The 18,988-nt window shown below is 37.9% G+C and overlaps 1 long non-coding RNA gene across 3 annotated transcripts in view; it reads right to left on the reverse strand.

Moving 5' to 3' along the window:
- The window catches only part of LOC137073117 (uncharacterized), a 35,987-nt gene that overhangs the window by 8,022 nt on the left and 8,977 nt on the right, over positions 1-18,988 (reverse strand). For all 3 annotated transcript variants that reach the window (XR_010904733.1, XR_010904731.1, XR_010904732.1), the window contains 2 exons: positions 18,111-18,253; positions 17,708-17,807 (listed from right to left, as the gene is read on the reverse strand). This is a non-coding gene — a long non-coding RNA (uncharacterized lncRNA). The remainder of the gene's footprint in view (positions 1-17,707; positions 17,808-18,110; positions 18,254-18,988) is intronic.

The raw sequence follows: 18,988 nt of genomic DNA on the forward strand, positions 1-18,988 counted from the left end.
ACTCACTAGACCAGAACAGAATAATCTTGTAGCAAATTTTGATACTTATTACATCAACTCCACAATCCCTGTTTTTACAAAATGGGGTTTGTGTGGAAACTGCAGGGGGTTTGGGGGTTAAATTAGATTTTTTTTTTTTTTGTTTGTTTATTCAATTGTTCAATTAAAAGATAAAATTGGGACAATATCAAGTTATCATGTAATCAACCAAATTTAACTGATTAAGAGTATTTTAAAATGTATATAATCTAATTAAAAGTATTTACATTTAGGACTCGATTATGTAACATAAGTTACTACCCAGCACTGGTTAGAGTTGTGCTATACTTTTACATTTAGACTGGTTTCTAAAATCTTTATTGTTAGGCCTATAGTGAATGAATCAGCGTATTGATTTATGATTGCTTGTCAAACCGCCAAATGGATCATAAAGTGATACGCTGATTCATAACCGTCCAAAGCTTTGTTTTGAAATCACTATGTAAATCGTTATTTTGTTTTTTGTTAGGGATTTCTAGCTCACGGAAACTATTCTTGTCGCTTCATAAAATGATTGTAGAGCCACTGTAGTGAGATGGACTTTGTATCGACGTCTTTAGTGCCTTTTATGGGTCTTGAGAGAGGAAATGACATTGGTGTCATTGAAGGCCTTTCTGAGCAATCGGATTTTAACAAAAATATCTTCATTTGTCTTCTGAAGATGAACTCGCCCTCTTATGGGTGGTTTCTTGGTTTCTTGTATTCAGTGTTTAAGTTACTTCATATTTTTAATATACTACGAGTTATTTTATTTTTTAAGTCTTAATTTCTCAATGTAAAGCAATTTTCTCAATTTACAACTTATTTAGTTAACTATGCCATGTTTTTTGAGCGGTTTTATTACCATAAAAATATGAATAAGTATAAATGAAAACATCTGTCTTCATCTTATTTTGATTTCTCTTTAAAGAAGGTGAATGTCAGAATCACACTCCAGTGATTTGGCAAACACAACACCGTTAACCACGTAGTATTGATCACTGGTGGGGCTATTGTTGAGAATTTTGGATTGCAGACTAAACAGTAACAAGATCCTTGATAATACCCCCTTGGATGCTGCTTTCATACTCCCACAGCCAAATATTACAAAAGACTGATGTTGAACATGCAATCGGACACCCGCCTCCCTCTTTTAGTGTCTCTTAAGCTCCGATCTCTTGGGTAAAACGCAGTGCCAGCTAAGATACTAGAAACATCTCTTCTTCAACTTTGACACCAGTCTCATAACTGACAGCTTGCAACGTGCTGTCTGCTTTATTTTTTGAGACTTCACTCAAAGCACGCATCAAGAAAAAAAGAGTACCGACACTCCCTTTCAGCCTGCTTCAGTCCCTCCTCTCTCATTCACAAAAATTGTACACAGCTTTTTCCCCTGTTTTTTTTTCTTTTTTTTTCTTAAAGGGGTAGGTTGTGACTAAAGTTTATTAACTTCCTCTGAGCCAATGAGCTGACAGCTGTGTTTCCAAGATTGTCCAATGAGACTGAGTGAGAGGTTGGAGGGGGATGTTGCTTAGCAACTGCAGGTAGAATGAGATCACGTTGAAGTCATTGTCTTATCAGAGGACCTCAAGAGACTTCACATGCATTGTTTTGTGATGTAAATGGTTAAAAAGATACATATGTAAAATTTGACTTTGATAGGATTTCAAAGTTACATTGTTTTGGGGTTTTTTTGTGCTTTTGTCGAGTTGAAATCCTTTCATGGAGATAGTTGATAAAGTTATATCCTAGGCAAGGCAAGGCAAGGCAAGTTTATTTGTACAGCATATTTCATACCCAATGGCAATTCAAAGTGGTTTACATAAAAAATTAACTAAAATAGTGGAGACAGACAGACAGACAGACAGACAGACAGACAGACAGACAGACAGACACACAGATAGATAGATAGATAGATAGATAGATAGATAGATAGATAGATAGATAGATAGATAGATAGATAGATAGATAGATAGATAGATAGATAGATAGATAGATAGATAGATAGATAGAAGGGAAGTAGTGTGGGGAGAACCATGTATGATCATCATCAGATATTGTTCATCTTTAGTTTTCATGCATTTCAAAGGGGCCTATTGTCTTGTTTTAAAAAACTGTTTTACTATTGACATGTATAAAGTTATAAAAAGGCGAATAGGAGGACATTCTGTGACAGAGAATCAGCAAAGAAAAAGTGCAGAGTTTTGGGTGGGCGTTCTCCAGAATTTAAAAGCAGATTGCTCCTCGCTGTTTTTGTGACAGGTGAGTGGCGTAACACAGGCTAACACGCCCCCGCCGCAGCATAAACAAACACACGCAGTACCTCCTACGGTTCAACGTAGCCAGCCGACTCACATCACAGATGCCATGCTTTTGTACCCGGCTAATTACAGAATTCAGCACCACTGTACTCCCGACATGTGACAGAGAAAGTGGAGTTTGCCAGCAAACACTTCAGAGATGATGCAGCCTTGATAACTTCCGTGCGTATCACTATCTGACCTGAAGTTATATTGCACAGATTTATGTGTGGGTGTGCAGTGTCATAATGCATCATATTGACTAAATGTGTGGCGTACTAGCAGATGAAAAAAAAAAAACAATTTGATGTAAGAATAATAGTAGTGAAGTTTGTGGAATGGTTATCCTTCCTATATTCCTTTATCTCTTGTTGTAATGTTATCTTTTAAACTAATCCTGAACTTCTAATCTCCTTTGTCGTCCATGTTTTTCTAACAGAAAAAGCTATCATTTAAAAGGCCTTATCAGAAGACACTGCACGCTGGGGTGAAGTGGTGCAGGGACAAAGATTGGCTCGAAAGGAACACACAGTGTTTTAGAATTAAAAAGACAAATAGGCTGGATCTGGAAGCTGAGGGGGAGAGCGACAGGGAGGGAAAAAAGAATAGCAGGATGATATTGCCTGAAAGGATGAAGATAATGAATAAGTGTGATTTGATTAGCGGGAACACCTGAGACGAACCCAGGAATAGATGCGACTTAATGTCATGAGTTGCAGAAAATGCCCCTGATAGCCACACGTCTTTAGAGAACAAGAAATGAGACAAAATAAAGATATTGATTTAGAAAAAAACTCCAGAAGTTTCACCAGAAGTTAAATCTTTTCAAGTATCAAAAAGGTTAAAACATTGAGCATGTCACACATAATATTTATTAAATGTTATGTGTGCGACATGCTCAATATTTACAAGGAGTGTATAGATCGATAGATATATTATACAGACAGACAGACAGACAGACAGTTAGTTAGATAGATAGATAGATAGATAGATAGATAGATAGATAGACAGACAGACAGACAGACAGACAGACAGACAGATATAAATAGATAGACAGACAGACAGACAGACAGATATAAATAGATAGACAGACAGACAGACAGACAGACAGACAGACAGATAGATAGATAGATAGATAGATAGACAGACAGACAGACAGACAGATAGATAGATAGACAGACAGACAGACAGACAGATAGATAGATAGACAGACAGACAGATCCTTGTATTGTTCAACTGGTCAAGGGATGTAGTTATGGTTATGGGGTGTAGAAAGTAATAAGTAATGCAATACTTTATTAAAAAATATCCCATTTAATTACTATAATTTAATCATTTTAAATTGTCAGTATTGCCTCAAAACTGAGCGTACAGAATATGCATTAGGTTAAAGGTCATCAAATTAAATGCTAGCCTTTGTCTGTGTGTAGCTCCTGCGGGGAAGAATTGATTATCATGCAAACCACAAGCAGGTGTGCCTGTAACAATTCTCATGATGCATTATCTTTTAGAAACTGGGTGAGTAATTATGAAATTGTTGTTGCAATGGCTTTCTATATAAAGACAAAATATGGTTATATTGGAGAAGCTAGAGTGTAGCATTGGTAGCATTTTTTATTTATTTTTTACCAAAATACTTATAATTATTTGTGGATAGTTTGTTCATACACAAATTTGATACGAAATGTTTGAATTTATTTTGAATAAATTTAGCCAAAACCTTGACAAAAATGAGCACTTTGTATAGAGATCTTTTTGAAAGAGAGACATTGTGAGAAGGAGACAAATCTGAGAAAATGAAGAGTCTCTGTTTACTCTCCATTTATTCTCATTGCACTCTAGGAGAACCAGTTGAGACATTAAGATCTCATATATGATTTTCCTTTCTCGCTGGGATGAGGGGCATCTATTATCTCGAAGTTGTGACTTTCATATTAAGGATTATAAAACAGGACTGTTTCAGCACACTAATTCCCAGCTTTCAGTGTGGAAAATATTCAAATAGATGGTATGGAAATCCTTGGATAAGCTAAGATTTGAAATGTAAAGCAGGGTACGTGGGAGATCGACCCACTCCATAATGCTCCCTGCAAGCTTCGCCACTCGAATATCAAAATTCCTGGTGCAGGGAGAGAATCCGCGGATCTGGCGCGTATTCCGAAATCAGACCTAGTCAAATGGGACCACCGGTCCGACGCTACCTAGCAGCACACCCCAGCATTAAGGTAAGCCTGATGGGAATTAGCATTCTGATGCAATATTAGTGCCTTTAGAGGTCCCACAGAAACACCACCCGACACATACAGGAAAAAGATGTGTGGATCAGATGGCCCAACCTGAGGTATTTAGGTGAGCAGTAATTAGAGGTGGAGAATAATGAGAATGTTCTTGTTTTGAACGCTCAGCTCATTGTTCGCCTGTAACGAGTACAAACCTTGCAAACAAAAGGTGTGTCGTTACGTCACAGGGCAGCAAGAGGCCAAGCGCAGACTGAAAACAATGCAGCTTCCATTCAAATATATTCAAACCAAAACTACAGGAGCACCACAATATCCCATCGCATGACAGCAGGTGATTGCATTTTGAGTTTGGATCATGTGAAGGGCAAAAGTGGTGTGTAGTTATGGTTACACATGGTGTTGGTGCATCTAAGGTTAGCTTTGGAGAATCTTTTGTAGTAAACCGCAGGCAGAAATGCGAGAGGAAACAAAATGAGGTATCATAGGCTACTCTATGACTACTTGTATTATTTCTTCCCACCATACTCCTATGCACTCAATTTCCCTCCAAATGGCATTTTTGTCGCTTCTTTACCATTCAGTGGGTCAATAAATAGGGTGACTATATGGGCATTAGTGTTGATGAGTCAGTCCCTGACGACCTCGCTTTTATTGTGAGAACACCTAAAGGCCGCCTATTGCGTTGCCATGGCGTCCACATCAAACCATGGCTACAGCCTTATCCTGAGGGTGAAAATGTCCTGAAGTTTGACAGTGAAATGAAAAATGGTACGTAATGTGGACACTGGATTTGATTATTAGCGTGGAGATCCTCTGAGCATTTGATGTTTTGTTGTTTTGTTGGTGTTTGTGCCTATAAGGGTCATTTGGTTTCAGCCCTTTTTTTGTGAACTTCAGTTGACTGAGTCACAAAGGATCGGTGTTGATTAGGTAACTCCTGGCGTCAGAATCCAAGGGCAAATGTCCATCCCGTCACGACAAGCTGACATTTGCTAAGGTTTGACGAAGGAGGGAAGGAGGAACGTGCGAGGGAGCGTCTTGGTGCAAACGTTCTTATAGGCTTTATTTTGTCTCTCTCTTCTGCTTTCTCCTCCTTTACCAAATATAGCTGTAGAATAATGAAAACAATATCCAGTTTATATCTGCAAGTTAGTGAGACACCCACTCTCATTTGCAGCGAGAGCAAATGACCCTGGGGATGAGTCATAACATCACTTTAAGGCTGTTTTATTCTCTCCACACAAACATGGCGAAATCCAGCATGCGCCCAGGTATCCTTATGATATATAAGTGGCCAGAGAGCTCTGTTATCCCGCAGGGCCCAGAACCACACAGTTCTTCCCCTCAATGCCCTTCCAAATCAAGTGTTTCTTTGAACATATTTTATTGAAAGGCAGCATTTTACCCATGGGGAGTGAGATGAAGAGCTAATGAGAGGCTTGCGTAGCTCTTCTAGATGATTAGACCTGCCATATATTAAGTCTCTGATACTGTGATGGTTCACGTAGTAAATGAATTAAAAAAAAAAAATTAATCATTCTTAATTTAAATAATATATATTCTTTCATTGTTTAGATATCGATCTAAATCTGTGTGTGTGTGTGTGTGTGTGTGTGTGTGCGTGCGTGCGTGCGTGCGTGCGTGCGTGTGTGTGTGTTCCAATCATGAAAAAAGCCATACAAACTCGCGACATAAGAATAATGTATTAAAATTTTAATGAATTTTAATTTAATTTTTAAAAAAATGGAGTGAATTGTCCTTTAAAGGGTTAGTTAATCCAAAATGATAATTCTGTCATTAATTTCTCACCCTCATGTCATGTCATGATATTTTTGATGAAATCTGATATCTTTCTGTCCATTTCTCTCCATTGGCAGCTACGCAACTTCCACTTTGACGCTTTAAAAAGTTCATAAAGTTATCATATTACTAAGCCAGCGGTTTATTCCAAATTTTCTAAACAGACTTGATTGCTTTATATGATGAACAGTTTTAATTTAGACTTTCATTCACATATAAACATTAATGAACATAAACAGAAGCTCAACCGAGCCTGCTTGACCTGTGAGAACAAACCTCATTGGTTGAAGCTGCTGCGTAACACGAGAATTAACCTCATTGGTGCTCGCACGTCAAGTAAGCAAGCTTGAGCTTCCGTTTACCACAACTGATGTGTGCGTTGATGAATGTTTATATGTAAATAAAAGCCTAAATTAAATCTATTCATCATAAAGCGATCGAGTCTCTTCAGAAAATATGGACAAATCTGCTCAATTCATATGGATTTGTTTTAGTATCTCTTTATGAACTTTTTGAAGTGGCAGGGACAGAAAGCTCTCAGATTTCATTTGTGTTCTGAAGATGAGCAAAAGTCTTACACCGAGAGTATTTATTAACAGAATTTGTATTTTTGGATGAACTATCCCTTTATTTTGGACTTGATTTTACAGAGCATTTTAAATAAATTGTGAGGTTTTGCATTGTTCATTTGGTGGTTTTGACCTTACATACTTATAAAAATGTATTTTGACTTAATGCTTTTAAAATACCGTAAAATGAGAAGCATTTTATTCTATCTCAGATGACTGACAAAAAGTCATATTCATTGTACTGAAAATATCGTGAATCTGTCTGACCACTCCCTACGATACACCCGCAGGCTTTAAAATAAAGTGTTAACAGTCTCTGTCTTATCAGACAGATATCAACTTTGCTTAGTTTAAAGGAAGAAAAGAACCAAAGGGAGGTTGTAATCGGACCCTGTTTCCCGGAGTCTAAGAGGATTTCGATGCAGTAATATTATATGTCGGTCCGAGCTAAAGGGAGACAAAGGTGCGCAGCCAAGCACCAGAGCAGAGCATGTCATCTAAATAGTGCTGGGCTTCATTTTGCAGTTTATTACATCCAACTGCTTTGTGTTGGTAGAGTTTGGCTGGGAGGCGACACAAAGAAGGCAGTTTGTTCACCCTCGACAAGCATGCTTTTATTTGCGGCAGCCCTTTGATGTATAGAGAGAAGCATTTGGAGTAGGATATCCCTAACAGATCAACAGGGAAGAAATCCCACTCTTTTAGTATTGTCTTTAACAATTCCCAGCCTTTCAGCAACTCCCGCCTTTATTCACTTTAATGGCTTTACTTTAAACCATTGAGCGAGCTGTCTATTATTATAGCGTTATGGGGAGGGCGGCATCTGTGTCTGCATGTTTAATTGTATGCATGCCAAACGTGAGGGGATGGACATGTTGGAAATTGCTATAGTGTAACAGAAACAAGTGGCATCACGCCTATTGGACACATACGCGCAGTGTCAAAACAGAATTACAGGCCCAATTGCAACAATTCTTTTGCACTTGTTTCTTAAAGGGGTCATGAACTGAGAAATACATTTTTCCTTGAGCTTTTGACATATAAAGCCCTATTCGCCCGGGACTAGTATTACCTGGGGACTTTGTGTGATTTGTAATAATTGCAGAGGTTGTCTGTGATCTTAATCCTGTGTGAATTGGCCATGTCTGTCATTTGTAGAGTAAAAATTCCCCCGTAAATGACCTACTATATTTCGCTGAACACAGAGGTCCTGTGATCATTTTAGTCCAAGCCGCAAATCGGCATCTCTGTTATTTGGCCTGGATTTGGCGGGATCGTAAATAATTTTTTTCAAGGTTTTTGTTTCCTGTGCGCCTTTTTATTATCTTTCGCAGAATGGAGGCTGCGTTGGAGTGCTTTTATAGCATTTTGGGTGCTGGGTCATATCGCTCCCCACAATACACATTTTTCAGAAAGAGAAAGCTGAAAATCATCAGAGGAGCGAAAAGAAAAAGATTGTTTAGATGGTGATGGATTACATGTATAGCAGCATGCGGTAAGGAAAAATTTTATGTTTATGATATCATACATCTAATGTTAGACCTATAATGAAAATACATTTCCAAGCAAAAGCCTATCCAAGCGAGGGGGTTCGCATTGTAATTCGAGGTTAATGTATTACAAATAAATGTGAGCTATTTTAACCTGGTGAACTGTAAATGACAGAAAAATAACCACCACCGTGTTATTATAGTAAAAGCATTTATATCACCACAGTTTTACCACAAATACTACGGTTAGAGTAGCAAAACCATGGTTAATTTGTGGTTGCCTTGGTTTAACGACAATAACATTGTTTGTATTGGGGAGGGGGGGTTGTAAGTAAAACCATGGTTCATTTTTATAAGGGATGAAATAAATAAACACAAAAGCCTTGACGTCATATCTGGGAGATAAGTCAGTAAATGCGAGTCAATTCACAGGCTTCGCTTATCCCGTGCGCATGCACCACATGAAAATCAGATGATGGGGACATTTCTAAATCCCCAGATTACCGTGCAAATAGGGCTTAAGAGTAGCCTGGCTCTGCCCTCCTACGTACTTCCGCTCAATTTTCATTTTCCTTCAGTACTATGTCTGGGACTGCGGTGTATTCTTAGGTTTTCTCCGAACAAATTTTTACCGGCCCAATCAGCGAACAAAGGGAGTGGCTGAGAACGATGACGTTGATGTCGAGCACTAGTTTGAGTTGTAGTTCAGTTGCTGTCCGTCTCTCACCACCCATGTAAAAATCCCTGGCCGAGTTAGCTACTGCTTTTGACAAACGCCAGGTCGTGTGGTGATGTAATAGCTGTCCGAATCCACATTTCTGAGTTTTCAAGAATATAGCCCTTAAAAATTCACTGTTTATAATCATTTTTGACCACTGCAGAGCACCGTACAGTTGCCCTTTGCTGTTATTTGGATGCATTTCTAGACTTGTATTTCTTTAAAATGCTGCCAAGTATTTACAAGAGCAATATCCACTCAAACTGATTAAAATAAAATCACTTAAACATTTGAAATGGTCTGTTATTTATAGCAGCATTTATTATAATACCAAGTATATGACATTTTATTTACAGCATAAAATCATGTTACGGACCACTTGAGCAGCGCGTTCCCGATCACAAAACTTTCCCCTCCACGCCACGTGAATAAATCACAATCCCAATGCATGAATTTTAGGTTTTATCCTATAGTTTTATCACTGAGGTGGCGTGCACAAGTGCACATTTATGTTGTTGGATTTGTGTGAAACAGGTGAAGGGCGCATGACATACGTCACGACCAAACGTTAGCGATTGATTATGGCAGATCCAATATTTTTAAACCTCAACAGAGCCTTCACGGAAATAAACCCTTGTCAATGGAGAGTGGCCAGACTCTATATACAAATTAAATGTACAAGAGTCTGGTAAGACCAGGCTAGCTTAAGAGGTCATCATACTATAAGAATATCCTGTAAGTTTCAGAGCTGAAAACTTCGGAATGTGCCTATCTATGTAATTTCAAAGAAAATCAACACCTATTTCATCATTGCAACTTTGGCCCCGCCCACTGACGTGTTAGTGGCATGATGAGAAGAGAAGAGCAATAGGCTACAGGATTACCTTCCAAAGGATCCTAATGCTAGCAATGTGGTTCATTATTTTCAACAATGTGAATGTCTCAGTTGAGCATTATTTATTTGTATTCAGTACATTTCACTGTCGATTCATTGGTAAATCAGTCACAATTTCAGGGCTATGCAAAGAGACTTTAACATTCTGGACTTGACAGTAATTCGACAACATCTAAGTAACCTTGTTAATTCTAATGCCTGATCTGTGTCCAGTGATTTCTGTAATTATTCATTCATGTACAGCCAGAAGTTTTTTGTCTGTGTCAGTAAATCGAACCAGTGACTAAACTTCACACCGTTTCTCTTAGTAGGATGAAAATAACTTGTTATTTAAACATTATTTAAATTAGAAAAAAAAATCAAACAGTGCAAGTGTATCAGTGACTGAGTTCTGGACTCTCTGCAAAACTCCCATTATAATCGATGAATCTCTTATGTACATCATGTTTGCACTGTTAGTTATGATGAAAGCATTCGCTAGTGTCTAGAAAACGAGTTCACTGCATTCATGCACTCAACATATCTATGATCGGCTACATTGCTCATCGCTGCAACCTTTCATGCCACGACCTAAATATAATGATATAGATCTAAATATAATACTATATTCAACACTTTACGATTAGTAGACCTTAAGATTAGTAAACTGTGATAGTAAAAACGTGCTAAAAGCATTATTATTCTCGAGAGTCCCACATGTAACACTTAACTATTTATGTAAGATGTTAGCCAATCACAGCAGTGTTTAAATTGAAGTCTCACAACAGACACGCCCCTTTCAACCAAGTGTTCAAATCAGAGGGCTAAAATCAGGGCAGGAAAAATGGCTTTTCTTTCTAAGTGCACCTCAGGAAACATTATAAAACAATGCAGTTAATGACCCCTTTAAGACAAGGCTAAAATAACAAAGCTAGTCAAGGAAGTAACTAATATGCCATAATCCAGATATCTCGTTTTACTGTAATAGTAAGTTGCAAATGATGATGCAACAAAACTGTCAGATCATTTGCATTATAATACATTGCAAATGATGTGTTGTTGTGACTACACTTAAACAAAAACAATAGTTTCGTTAGTTAAAGTGGTTAATGAATGTAAGTAAGTTCATGTCTTTCGTTTTATTTTTATAAGGGACCATTCACCAAAAAGTATATTTCCTAATTGACTGATAATCTTTCTAAATATCTTGAATCTTGAACAGTTTGATTCATAAATTAATCATTCAGACCGATTTTGTGAATGAAATTTTGATACATTGAACAGATTTAACATAAAAAAGAAAATACACTTCTCTTCTCTAATGAACTGTCATAAATGTGTCAAGGAGAGCTATGGGTGTCAACATTTTTAGTGTGTCGAATTGTCTTTTTGATTTTTTAAGTTTTGAATGTTTCAGTTTCTGTCACCATTTCTTGTGCATAGAAAAGAGTGACAAGTGTATTATTTAACATGTACTTTTTGTTCCACTGAAGAAAATAAGTAATACATGTTTGAAGCAACAGCAGAATTGTAATTTCTTTGAAGGAATTATAAATATTTTTTTTATAGGGGAGGTTATCAGTACAACAAAAGAGTAGTCATTTATTTTATTTGTCTCTATCACACTTTCATGTCTTAATTAGAAAATTAACTCTATTAAGAAACTTTTTACAACTGCCAATAGTACCACAAGAGACCAAATTCGAACTAAAATGGCCAACGAAAATGGCCACTGACTCACTGATGAATAAAAACATAAACAGTGCAAGCGCATAATGCTCTTGAGACTTGCAGCTTTCATGTCTCAGACCTTATAAAAAGAACAGTCTTTGATGTAATGGTATGTAATGATGTCAACAGATTACTTGTCTCATTTTTTGTTTGTCTTATTTTGTCCGTTTAGCAAAGGGTTTTACCAATATAACTATAAACAGTGTTGCTTATGGCTGTATGAATAGATAAATATTAGATGTCCACGTACTCTGAGATGCAAATAGACAAAACCTCACTGTTGTTAGCCCTTACAAACCTCAACTATTGAAAAGCATGCAAATAAGAATAGTCAAATAAACTGCAGAACCTATGGGTGAGGGAACATAGGTTATAGTTACAAAATATTTTACTTTAAATTAAATAATGAATGGATAAACCTGTCTGTCAAATTCATAAAGGAACATAAACAATAATTAAAAAATAGACTTATTTTATTAAGCACTATATGAATTTGTTGTGATATGAAAGTGCATGAGAATGAATGTGCTTTTTAGTTAATTTTAGCAATGTATAACATTGAAATTTCTGTGATGATTCTTGCTTGTTAGGCAGTGCATTCAATCACTTTTTAAATAAACAATGTTGTGCAAGTGTAAATGACTATAATGATATGAATGCAGGCATCAACATGCATAACCTAGTAGCCTACATTGACTGTTATTATATACAGTACGCAAATACAGTAAATGTGTTCATACTCTGGTTTGTGATTATTTGCATTTGTATTTAGACGTCTCTCTCAGTACATGTATGATGACACCTTGATCTCTCACATTTTAAATATATGTATGTATGTATACACACACACACACACACACACACCGATGAGGTGTAGTGAATAACACTGATTATAATCTTTATCACAGCTTCAGCACCTGTTAGTGGGTGGGATAAATTAGGCAACAAAGGAAAAATGGGCAAGCGTGAGGATTTGAGTGATTTTTGACAAGTGGCAAATTGTGATGGCTAGACAACTGGGGTGTTCCTGGTCTGCAGTGGTCAGTTTCTATCAAAAGTGGTCCAAGGAAGGAACAGTGGTGAACCAGCGAAAGGGTCATGGCTGGCTAAGGCTCATTGATGCATGTGGAGAGCGAATACTGTCCCGTGTGTTCCAATCAAACATACAAGCTATTGTAGCTCAAATTGCACAAGAAGTTTTGAGTAACATCTAGTGGTGATGTGAGGAGCCATTTACTAGCAAGAGCAGTCAGGGTGCCCATGCTCACCCCTGTCCACTGCAAAAGTGCCACCAGTGGGCACATGAGTATCCAAACTGGACCCCAGAGCAATAGAAGAAGGTGACCTGGTCTGATTAATCACGTTTTCTTTAACATCAGGTGGATGGCCAGGGTCGTGTGCGTTGCTTACCTGGGAACACATGGCACCAGGATGCACTATGGGAAGAAGGCAAGCCGGTGGAAGCAGAGTGATGCTTTGGGCAATGTTCTGCTAGGAAACCTTACCATCCATGTGGATGTTACTTTGACACAAAGCACTTGCTGCAGACCATGTACACCCTTCCATGGAAATGGTATTCCCTGGTGGCTGTGGCCTCTTTCAGCAGGATAATGCACCCTGCCACAAAACAAAAATGGTTCAGGAATGGTCTGAGGAGAACAACGAGTGTTTACTTGGCCTCCAAATCAAAATCCAATTGAGCATCTGTGGATGCACTGAACAAACAAGTCCGATCCATGGAGGCCCCACTTCGCAACTTATAGGACTTAAAGGATCTGCTGCTAACATATTCATGCCAGATACCACACCATACCTTCAGGGGTCTAGCAGAATCCATTCCTCGAAGGGTCAGGGCTTTTTTGTCAGCAAAAGGGGGATCAACACAATATTAGGACTATATTAGGTTATAATGTTATGCCTGATTGGTATATACAGGTCCTTCTCAAAAAAATTGCATATGTGATAAAGTTCATTATTTTCCATAATGTAATGATAAAAATTAAACTTTCCTATATTTTAGATTCATTGCACACCAACTGAAATATTTCAGGTCTTTTATTGTTTTAATACTGATGATTTTGGCATACAGCTCATAAAAACCCCAAATTCCTATCTCAAAAAATTAGCATATCATGAAAAGGTTCTCTAAACGAGCTATTAACCTAATCATCTGAATCAACTAATTAACTCTAAACACCTGCAAAAGATTCCTGAGGCTTTTAAAAACTCCCAGCCTGGTTCATTACTCAAAACTGCAATCATGGGTAAGACTGCCGACCTGACTGCTGTCCAGAAGGCCATCATTGACACCCTCAAGCGAGAGGGTAAGACACAGAAAGAAATTTCTGAACGAATAGGCTGTTCCCAGAGTGCTGTATCAAGGCACCTCAGTGGGAAGTCTGTGGGAAGGAAAAACGCTGCACAACGAGAAGAGGTGACCGGACCCTGAGGAAGATTGTGGAGAAGGACCGATTCCAGACCATGGGGGACCTGTGGAAGCAGTGGACTGAGTCTGGAGTAGAAACATCCAGAGCCACCGTGCACAGGCGTGTCCAGGAAATGGGCTACAGGTGCCGCATTCCCCAGGTCAAGCCACTTTTGGGCTACAGAGAAGCAGCACTGGACTGTTGCTCAGTGGTCCAAAGTACTTTTTTTCGGATGAAAGCAAATTTTGCATGTCATTCGGAAATCAAGGTGCCAGAGTCTGGAGGAAGACTGGGGAGAAGGAAATGCCAAAATGCCTGAAGTCCAGTGTCAAGTACCCACAGTCAGTGATGGTCTGGGGTGCCATGTCAGCTGCTGGTGTTGGTCCACTGTGTTTATCAAGGGCAGGGTCAATGCAGCTAGCTATCAGGAGATTTTGGAGCACTTCATGCTTCCGTCTGCTGAAAAGCTTTATGGAGATGAAGATTTGGTTTTTCAGCATGACCTGGCACCTGCTCACAGTGCCAAAACCACTGGAAAATGGTTTACTGACCATGGTATTACTGTGCTCAATTGGCCTGCCAACTCTCCTGACCGAACCCCATAGAGAATCTGTGGGATATTGTGAAGAGAAAGTTGAGAGACGCAAGACCCAACACTCTGGATGAGCTTAAGGCTGCTATCGAAGCATCCTGGGCCTCCATAACACCTCAGCAGTGCCACAGGCTGATCGCCTCCATGCCACGCCGCATTGAAGCAGTCATTTCTGCAAAAGGATTCCCCACCAAGTATTGAGTGCATAACTGAACATAATTATTTGAAGGTTGATTTTTTTTTTTTGTATTAAAAACACTTTTCCTTTATTGGTCGGATGAAATATGGTAATTTTTTGAGATAGGAATTTGGGGTTTTCATGAGCTGTATGCCAAAATCATGAGTATTAAAACAATAAAAGACCTGAAATATTTCAGTTGGTGTGCAATGAATCTAAAATATATGAAAGTTTAATTTTTATCATTACATTATGGAAAATAATGAACTTTTATCACATATGCTAATTTTTTTAGAAGGACCTGTGTATGTATATATATATATACATATATATATATATATTTATAAATGCTGTGCACTTAAATTAATGCTAATATTGTCTTTGTGTGCATCTGTGACAGCCATATGAATGCTATATTAGAGCTTGTTAATAACTTAAAAGCCTATTATAATGGTCACAGATTGTAGGAGTGTATCTCTTTAGAAAGCAGATTGTAAAGGTAAAGCACTCTACACCCTGGCCTGTAACACAAGCTCACTGCTCAAATTTAAAATGAGATTTCTGTCACAAGCTCCAGTAGTCTCTCAATTTACACCACTTCTGTGTGTATATGTTTTCTTACAATTGCCAAGCATCTTCACAGCCGGCTGTTAGCCATGTCGTGTTGATATGTAAATTGTGTTGATGTGCTACTAGCTGGAAACTGTTGCCTGGTAGAGAGAATTAATGGTAGTAAAATGCTGATTTGATTGGTGAATGCTTTTCAGCACCCCTAAGTATGATCACTATCATAGAATAGAATAGAATAGAATAGAATAGAATAGAATAGAATAGAATAGAATAGAATAGAATAGAATAGAATAGAATAGAATAGAATAGAATATCTGAAAGCATGAATCTCAAGCATAATGACAAAAACTTTATCTAAAAAATAGATTGATAAATGTTAGATGAGTTACTGTAATGGACTTTTTGTCATCAGTCTTATAGTCATATGTTTGACATCATCATAAGTTTTAACACTCTTTGATGACTCATTATAAAATAAAGATCCACCTCCCCATGTGAATCAGTAATTGAAACTTCATGATCACAAATCACTAGACGCTTTGCTATTTTAAATCGTGAGGATTCTTGAGGTTAGGATATTCACTTATTGAATTCCAGTGTGAGTAAAATCCCAGACCTAAGCACTGGGAAATAGCATGCACGTCTTTTCATATTTTTCTGCTTAGATTTTTAAGCAATGGGTTTAAAGCATAATCGGATTCACCTGGGATATGAGGAACCTTGTGAATCATGGGCATTCCAATTCTGCTGAAATCTTCAGAAAAGTTCAGTGTGTGAAGATGTTATAGGCCTGCACATAAAGTGAATATAAGATATAAGAAATAGTATACGAGCAATTTGGAAAAAAGCTGGATGTGGTGTCATGTTTACTGCACCCTTGAATAAAAATGTTACCTCAAACATGAAATTGCACAAATCTGCCCCCCCATTAGTCTGAATGCAACCGGATCTTATTGAATCTGTCCTTTCCCCCTGTTTTTGTGAACATTGTGTATTCATGAACACTGAATATGAATGCTATGCATTCTAAAGTAGCGCATGGCACCAGAAAGCAGCTGTGAAAGAGTGAGGACAAGAGAGAAATTAAGTGAAGAAACAATAGATGTCCCTTCAGCCCTACATAAGACAGGATGCATCCTTCCTCCGACACGTGTACACACCCACTGCTGAGGGTTATTTTTACTGCCAGGTACTGTGTAAGTTGTGACGTGCAAGCCCCATTACTGATATTTATGGAACACAAATTGAAACAGAGAAATGATACGGCACTCCCCACGGACCCATCCACTCTTAATAGTGGTCGGTAAATGGAGTGAAGAAGGGGGCTCAAAAATGCTGACGGTGCAATTCTTTTGGCTGCCATACACTTCAGTTCTCATAATGATTTTGGAGACTGAGCGAAGCCCAAATGTAATTAGGCATGACAAACAAGCAAGCTCAGGTGACCTGCATAAAGACAACATTGCGTTCAAATAAAACTAGCCAGAGAAATTAATTTACATAATGTGACAGTATAGAGTTATAGGATAGACCTTTCTACCCTCATCTTCCTAAGCTTCTATTAATAAGGGAATTTCTTCTTGTAGTTTCTACAAAGATGCACAGTATTCTCACTTTCGGTGATTCCCCTGAAATAAGCATAGAGCTGAGATCTTACATGCCAAGCTAATATTTTTGTATATTTTAGAATATATTAAAAAAAAATACATTTTACTAAAAATGTAATTAATTCATTTTAATTAATTAATTATTTTACAAATTTTTCAGTGCACTATTGCCTTCTGGCTTTTGTCACCCAACTATTACTATAACACATCATACATTGAAGTAATATTCATAATTTGGGCTCAATCTAAGATTGTGTGTTTGTGTATGTGGTACTGGTGCACCCTATGTCATGGGGACAAAATGATCATTGTCCTTGTGGGGACATTTTTGTATTTTGACATTTTTTATAAATCATACTATGCGATGTTTTTGAAAACGTAAAAATGCTGAATGTTTTCTGTGACGTTAGGTTTAGGGGTAGGGTTAGGGGATAGAATATACAGTTAGCACAGTAAAAATCACGTGTGTGTATAATGTGGAATATAAATAGCAGTGGTTCAGGAGCTTAAATATATTACCGTTCAGAAATTGAAGGCGTTGGATGAGAGTGGGTGCAGTCTTAGGTAGGAGAAGGTGCTGGTGGTCTAACTGACCTGTAGTTTGAGGTTCTGGGTATCTCAGTTTAGGAGTTACGGGGGAGGGCAGAGGTGGTGCAGAGGGCCGCGTGTGAGTCATCCAGGGAGCCTGTGAAATCTGTGGGAGCGTGGAAAGAACGGAGGAGAGAAAAGGAAGACTGGAGTGATGAAGTGATGCAGCTTTGAGAAAGAAGAGGAAGTGATGATGGAGGTTCTGGATCCATTTAGACATTTAGAAGACGATTAAAGTGGTGTCCTCAGTACTAGCCCTGAATTCTCCACAAGAGGAACACTTTTTTGAGACAGCATTTTATTCTGTTTAACAACTTCAAGGGCCATATCCCTACGCAACATATCCCTGCTTCATCCGTAGCGCAGTCTTCATTTGAAATATCTATAATACTCCACAAACTATACTCACCTGCGACCATTTTCAACCTTGAGCCATTCATTCTTCAAAAGATGTCTTCTGTAAATCCAAGCTCATGAATGTGTCCTGACAGAGCATTGTAGATCCTTATCTGATCATGGCGAACTATGTGTAAGTCTGCAGTGCACCAAGACCTGCAAGAGCAAAACGAGCCAAGCTCAGGAAGCTCAGTAACAGACACACGTTAATTTTTTTTTAAGTAAATAAATAAATAAACTTTTAAAAGAAAAACTAAAGCAATGTAGTGTCTCCAACCAAGTTTTGTATTGTAATAAATCGCATTGTTTCTGCTTTAGGAAAGAAGCAGCTATCATATCATCATACCATATTCAATACAAAAAGATGTGGAAAAATGCATCAAAAGTGCATCTAAAAAACACATGTCTAATCAGCTTTTTCTTGAACTAAAGCAAACCCAAGATGAGAAACAAAGAACCAAATTGTTTGCATTCAATTCAACCAGATATATTGCCAGATATATTCTATGTTATCATAACAAGTCAGATTCTGTTTGATATATCCATTGCTACTGTATGTAGAATGGATAAATGAATGAAGGAAGAAATTAACTTGTTGAATCAGAGCAGCAACTTTTTAGACTTATGCGTTTATAGGAAAAAAATGTCTGTTAATGCCAACCATGAAAGACGTTTGTGTGAGAAAGGGGTCTGTACAATGATTCTTTAAACTTTTTCTCCCAGTTCGTTTACTGTGAATGTCTGTGTTACCCAAGCATACTGTTTACTGTTGCTCTGAGTTATAAATACAATAGCGTTCCGTGTCTTTTACAACTCACCGGCTCGAACGAATCTTGGCTCATATGCGGGTAAATACCATATATTACTCATGTTACTTTCAGCACATTTGTA

This window comes from Pseudorasbora parva, chromosome 1 (genome assembly GCF_024679245.1).
Source record: "Pseudorasbora parva isolate DD20220531a chromosome 1, ASM2467924v1, whole genome shotgun sequence".
Lineage (NCBI taxonomy): Eukaryota > Metazoa > Chordata > Actinopteri > Cypriniformes > Gobionidae > Pseudorasbora > Pseudorasbora parva.